A 7,359-nucleotide genomic window follows, 5' to 3' on the forward strand; every position below is an offset into this window, starting at 1 on the left:
TGAGGTGAGGCCAGACCAGCGCAGAGCAGAGCAGGACAATCACCTCCCTCGACCGACTAGCAATGCCGTGTTTGATGCACCCCAGGACACGGTTGGCCCTCCTGGCTGCCAGGGCACATTGCTGGCTCATATTCAACTTGCTGTCTACCACGACCCCCAGATCCCTCTCTGCGGGGCTGCTCTCCAGCATCTCGTCATCTAGTCTGTACAAAAAGCCAGGGTTGCCCTGTCCCAGGTGCAGGACCCAGCACTAGGTTTTGTTAAACTTCATGTTGTTGGTGATCGCCCAGCTCTCCAATTTGTCCAGATCCCTCTGCAAGGCCTTTCCACCCTCATCCAAATCCACAACTCCTCCAAGTTTGGTGTCCTTGGCAATTTGCTTAAAACACCTTCTAGTCCTACATCCAAATCATTTATAAAAACAATGAAGAGGACTGCCCTAAGATGGAGCCTTGAGGGACCCCACTGGTGACCGTCCGCCAGCCAGATGTGGTCCCATTTACCACAACCCTTTGAGCCCTGCCTGTCAGCCAATTGCTCACCCATTGTATGATGTTTTTGTTAAGTTGTATGCTGGACATTTTTTCCAATAGGATCCTATGGGAAACCATGTCAAAAACCTTGCTGAAGTCCAAAAAGATCACATCAGCTGGTTTCCCTTCATTGACTAGATGGGTGATCTTATCATAAAAGGAAATCAAATTTGTTAGGCAGGACCTACCCCTCAATTTAGTTAGTTGTTTTAGTGCTGAACAATGAGATGCTTACATTTAGGATGACACTTTAACTTGTGGCATTTTATGTTTTCTCCTTGCTCAAGCTCCTGAGAGATTCTTAAGTTTCAGTGGTTGTTTTCTGTGTTTTGTTTTGTTTTGTTTTGTTTGTTGTTGTTGTTGTTGTTGTTTGGTTGGTTTTTTACGGGTCCTTTTAACTTCTTCCTATAAAGCCACTAAAGATAACCACTAAGCCATTCAAGATTGAAAATAATTTAAAAATAAATAACATTCACATAAAGCCTAAGCAAATGATGTGATTCTTTTGGGCATGATGCAGGACTGCTGCAACAGTTGGATTTGGCAGTATTTTTACAAGTATTAACACCTGTGAGAGTCCAGTGACTTCCCAAGCTTACCACAAATGCTTGTATCTCAGTGAATCTGCATAGGTCTAGGAGCAAACTTCTGCACTTCCCTGAATGAAAGTGGGGGCAATGAGAAGACTTGTCCAACCTTTTATTAAGGAAATCAACCCTGAAGTTCCTATTTACTCCTTTATCCACAAAATGATAGGAAAAAAAAAAAAAAAAAAAAAAAAGCCAAGAAACAAGACAGAAATAAGTGCTCTCCCAGCCTGTGCCCAGACCACTGTGGCAGCAGTGCCAAACCCATTATGCTCCTCAAGAGGCATCCAGCAGGGTGCTGGTTTTGCTTCCCATGGGATGCATGACTTCTGAGCATGTGGGAGAGGGAAGAGGATCGTTTTTTTCTCCTGTCTTCTTGAACAATGCAAGTAAGCATTAGAAAGTCTCATTCTGTACTAAATTGTAATTGTCAGGTAGCCACCATTCCCCTGCCACAAATTAGGCATTTATTTCTCCATTTAGGGAAATGCTCACTTGCCGATTCTGTCCTTTTGTTTGTTTGTTTGTTTGTTTAAATACAGGCCTCAAGAGTCTCAACAAATTGAGGTAGTTCATGATCATTGCCAGGACATGAAACGTGTTTATTTTTCAGCACATGTTGAAACAGGAAGGAAGGGAATGAATAAACTGTATAACTCTGTGCTGGGAAGTCAAATAGGTTTTCTAGATATAAATCAATTTGTCCTGAAAAACATTACAAATAGGCTGGTATTTCTTATAGCTTATCAAAACAAAAAACACAACCCAAAGAAATAGTGTATTCTGCTCCTTCCTCTCTATTTTAATAAGAATATAAGCTTTTACAGGTATGAGAAGTATAGCGCATGTCTGGGGAGGAGAGGCTTACATGATCTGAGACCATAAGTAAAACTATTAGTTAAACTGAATTAAATTACTCAAGTTTAATTTTAAATTGTAATTTAATTTTAATTTTTAATTTTATTTGTGGTAATTAAAGAAATTTAGCATGTGTTGGACTTTTCTATATTTCAATAAATAAGAGATGCTTATAATCATCATCAAAATTCATTAAAATGTCGTGTATATTATGTCCAAGTATAGAATGATGCAGGGCTGGAAGGGACCTCACAGTCATTCTGCCCAGTATATTCCTGACGGGCTGTATGACAAGAAGCTTGCAGACATTAGCAGAGAAACTACGTGTCTCTGTGCTCATGGGCAAGCATACAAAACAGGTATGATGACAGGGAGGAGGAAACAGAATCAAAAAATAAAGATACATGAAAATTATTTTTAAATGGATTCGGAACACAAATTCACCAACATTACACAAGACAGTCTGGGGTGCATTGGGCTTCTTCCCAGAAAATTTAGACATGTAATGCTTAAATGAATAACCCTTTGTAGCTAGTCTATCCTGCTGCAACTTGGTAGAACACGTGATGTTACAGTTATCTGCCCCAGCACTGACAAGGTAAGTTTTATTGTTGGTTGGCTGTTCTTGGCTCAGCTGAGACTGCCTTCTGAAGATTCAGAAGCTGCTGATTACTTGAGGAACTAGGCACTGGAAGACTTTGGCATTCTGTACACTAGCAAATCTGTCTACTAAATGTTTTGATGTAGCTGCACCAACCCTGCTGTCTGATCCACTTGCACCCCTACTAATCCATCTCCATCTTGATAGATAGAGATGATAGAGACATATCAATAAGTTAATATTGTTCCTTACCAAGGCTTAATATATTAAACTATCCCATGCCAATGGGATAGTATAAACATCTCAAACACATTTACACACAAAGTTAACAATGCTCGTGTCCTGGTTTCAGTTAGGACAGAGTTAATTTTCTTCCTAGTAGCTGGTAGAATGCTATGTTTTGGCTTAGGATGAGAAGAGTGCTGATAACACCCCAATGTTTTAATTGTTGCAGAGCAGTACTTACACCAAGCCAAGGACATCTCAGCTTCTTGCTCTGTCCTGCCAACGGGCAGGCTGGGGGTGAAGCAGGAGCTGGGAGGGGACAGACCCAGGACAGCTGACCCAAACTAGCCAAAGGGGTATTCTATAGCATCTGACGTCATGCTAAACAATATATAGGGGTGGCTAGCCAGGGGAGGGGGGCCAGACTGCTTGGGGTTAGGCTGGGCATCGGTCAGCGGGTGGTGAGCAATTGCATTGTGCATCACTTGTTTGTACACGTTATTAGTAGTAGTACTATTATCATCGTTATTGTTATTATTATTATTGTTATTATTATTTTCCTGTTTTAATAAACTGTCTTTATGTCAACTCATGGGCTTCACTTTCCTGTTTTTCTCACCCCATCCCAGAGAGGCCGGTGGAAGGGTGCACGAATGGCTATGTGGTGTTTAGCTGCCGGCCGGGTTAAACCACAACAGCTCACTAGCTCAAGAATATAGCAATTCATTTCTTAAATCAAGTGCTTTTTTCCAAGACAAGAAGAGAGAAACGAATATAAAAAGGTTCTCACTTTTTCTAAAGCCTAATTTGATGCCAAATACTTCTATTGAAAATCAGTTTTACTACTGAGCAGATTTATTATTGTCACAATGTTACTTGGGTCTTTATATTTCTATGTTTTGAAATATTAAGATTTACTTTAATGGTAAATTATGACTTTTCTGATGTGTTTTACTTGTTTGGGGGAAAGCTAATACCCTCTGTCATGATTTTTTGGTCTCAGATGATTACAAGCATGTCATCCTTAATTCTGTCTCACCACAGGGGTTTGTCTAGCATCACAAGCAAAGCAATGATGAGTGAAATCCTGTATTCAAATTTTTCCTAGTAGAGTTATTTTGATGAGCATTATTTTGATGAGGGGTATTGTAACTGAATGGAAAAGGAATATACAAAATAGAGACATACAAAATAAATGTAGTGAACACATAAGATTGTAACGCTACAATATTAAGCTTCCCCCTCACTATGAACTTGTATTGCTTGATGATAACCTCCTGCAAACCTTGCTTCTCATCATCCAACAAAGTAGAAATCTTAGCTAACTTTTTCTTATAAAGAATTTGCATTTACAAGAACTTGGCTACCATTCATATGGTGAGGTCTGCATCGTGATTTCCATGCAAGACTTGTAGGAACAGCATAACCTAGCTCTGGATGTCATTTTATCTCATGAATCCAGCCTTCAACTTAACTCATGCTAGATGAAAACAAATCTTAAAATATTCTATCCGGCGCCAGCACAGCATCTTTAAGCAGCACCACCTTTCTATCACACTTTATTTCTCTTTGCATTTAAGGCAGCACTGTCAGTAATCATTCAACATTTTTCCTTACTCCAGCCTCTTCCTGAAAAACACAAACCCAGCAAATTAAACAGAAATGGAGTTGCCAAGAGTGAAGCAATCAAACTAGTGGGCTTGCCAAATAAACCACTACATATTTAATCAAATGAAAACCACTTAAACAACTAACTGTGATTGAGCCTACATGTTATGTGGGCTATATTACATTATGGCAAATGAAAATCTTTACAAGGCAGCATTAATGCAGTTGCATCTGTGTTGAAGATAAAAGAAGTGACAGCTATAGAAATTAGAGATTGTTAAGTTTGTGGGTTTGTTTTTTGTTTTGTTTTATTTTGTTTGGTTTTAAAGAAAAAGGCATTTATATAGAGCTCTCCAAAATGCATTCACAGACCTCTGGGAGCACAACATCTTGATCTTTCCAGTGCTTCATTCCAAACAGTCTGAAAACAGCACCAGAGACAGGTTGTACACAGAGATGGGCCCAGATGGCAAGTTTCCAGTTTGAATGTGGGTGTATTTAAATTTGTAACTTTGGCTTATGTTAATAAGCATTTTAACACTTATGCCTCCTATCACAGGGGGAAAAAAACAGTAGGCTGAGTTACTGCATGATAAATAGGAACAAAGGAGAAAGAACAGCAAAACTAAGTGAATTTCAAAGAACTTCCTGGCCAACCTCAGCTTGGCTACAGATGGGGATGATAATTCTTGTTACCATAATACAGATCATCTTCATGCAGAACTTAATGATGCCTTTACCAATTTCAGAAAGACTGCTTAACTGAGTGAGACCTAAAAACTAATAAAACTCCCTCTTCATAAGCAGACTGGTAGCTACCTTGCAGAACAAATGTTTGTTGGTGTTTTGTTTTTTGTTTTTTGTTTTTTTTCCAGTTTATTTTAAATTTTGTATTTGCAACAGTAAATTAAGGTTTAAAATATTGAAAAGTGTTCCCTCACACACAACTGTGCATCATGGCAAACTGAGAAGCAAAAAGATTGTATATTACTTTCCAAAATCCGATGAGGATTGATGGCACCTTTGATTCTAACAAGTCTTAGGAAAGGCAGTTGTTGAGAATGTTAAATGTTAAAATGACTTTCCACACAGTTAAGTGGCAGCAGCACAAATACTCAGGAGCAGCATGTCACAGTTTGATTAATATGCAACCCTTCAGATCTTCTTTAGTTTATCCAAGGTTTCGGATCACTCTGGGGTGGTTTCTATTAATTTATCTCCATTCTATGTAAAATCATCTTTCATACATTGACAGAACTTTGCCTTTGAAAATGATAGTTCAGCAAGAGATGCAAATATATGTAAGCACTACCTGTACAATCAAGAAGTGACTCATTTGTAATTGGTGTTAATTATATACCACTTGTAGATGCATTTAAAATGTCTAGTCCATCTGTCTTTCCTTCCTCTCCTCCTGCTCATTCCTAATATTCTTTCAACTGCTTCTAGTTGCATTAGCTGTACTTGTCCAACACATGACAGGGTGGGAAAAAATGTATCATGGATCAAAGTATTGACTTGAAAAACTCCACATCACTGACAATATTCTGCTTACGAGTTAGGCTAAGGGTTTAATGAAAGGCTACAAATGCAGTACGAGACAAATAGCCGTTTCTTACAAGCCTCTTTACCGTGCAAGGTCCCCATTATCATTCTCCAGCAGCAATAAATTTCTGTGGGAATTAAAGATCTCTCAAACCACCCCATCAATCAAAATAACATTGTTAGATACCACTACATACTGCCTCAAGGGAAGATGCTGCATTTCCAAAGTCCTGTTAACACTGGGAACTGGAGAAACCCTCTGTTTCCAAGGAAGAGCAAGCTTTCGGCAGAACTGCTCTGTCTCAGTGCTGTTATTTTACACTATATAAAAAGCAGCAACAGTTGATCTTCTCTCAGTACCTCCCCATCACCACTACCACCTCCTTTATGCTCTTCACTTCATTCTATTAAACATTATCAGTTAACAGCCCAAGAGTGGTTATAGGCTATTACCACTCAGATATCCAAAAATCCAGAAGCAATCTTTCAGTATGGCATCTTCTCTCTGTTTTAGTATCCTGAATCCACTAACTGTGTCATTAGGGATCATTAAGACCCCTTGGCTTTGCTCATCACTATCCTCAAAATTCCATCTCTTTTCTGAAAGACAAGAGGGGTGAGCCCAGCATGGGATTTCTGCTACCCACATTTCACTTCAGTTTTTGCCATTGTAGACCACAAAGTCATCTTGGCAAACACTTCCTAAGCACAACTGGATTTTCCTCACAGTTTTTAATTTAGCTGTTCTGAACTGTTGTAGTCAGATATTCTCATTTCAAAGACTAGCAGCACAGATCATTAAAGAAAGGGTCATTTACTCCTAAGAATCTTGCAGAAAACCTTCCCAGTATGTGGCCTTCCTCTAGTCTTCTTTCTTTCTTCCATAATCACTATCTGCAATTTATTATATTTGCCTAATTAAATGTGGCATACAACTGATCTTAAGTCTCAAATTTCAACTTATCCTGGTCCTTGTACAAGATGTTCTCATTTATAAATTAATTGACCTGAAGCATGGAAAAGATACTAAATCTTCTCCTGGTTACTATAGCCGCCGTAGTATTATTCCCTGTTTTGTAACAGTATTTTCATTTCACAGCCCTATTTCCAACATATACAATACAAGGAAACAAAGTGAGAGAAAGGAACTGAGGTGTTTGCCTCCTCAGAAGCCAGGTAAGTGTAAAGTTAAAAGAATTAGAATGAAAACAAACAACAACAACAAAAAAAGATAGCAAATTCCATTTAGATAAGAAACAGTATATCAGTGGCCACTTCGTATGTTGGATCTTGCCTGCAGGGTGTGAAGACAGGGCAAGAAAAACAGTATTTTTCCCATCTTCTCTCTTCTTTATGACTTCTCTGTATCATTTGTTATACACAAAGGCTTTGTATATGAAAG

Source organism: Aythya ferina, assembly GCF_964211825.1.
Source record: "Aythya ferina genome assembly, chromosome: 13".
Taxonomy (NCBI): Eukaryota; Metazoa; Chordata; class Aves; order Anseriformes; family Anatidae; genus Aythya; species Aythya ferina.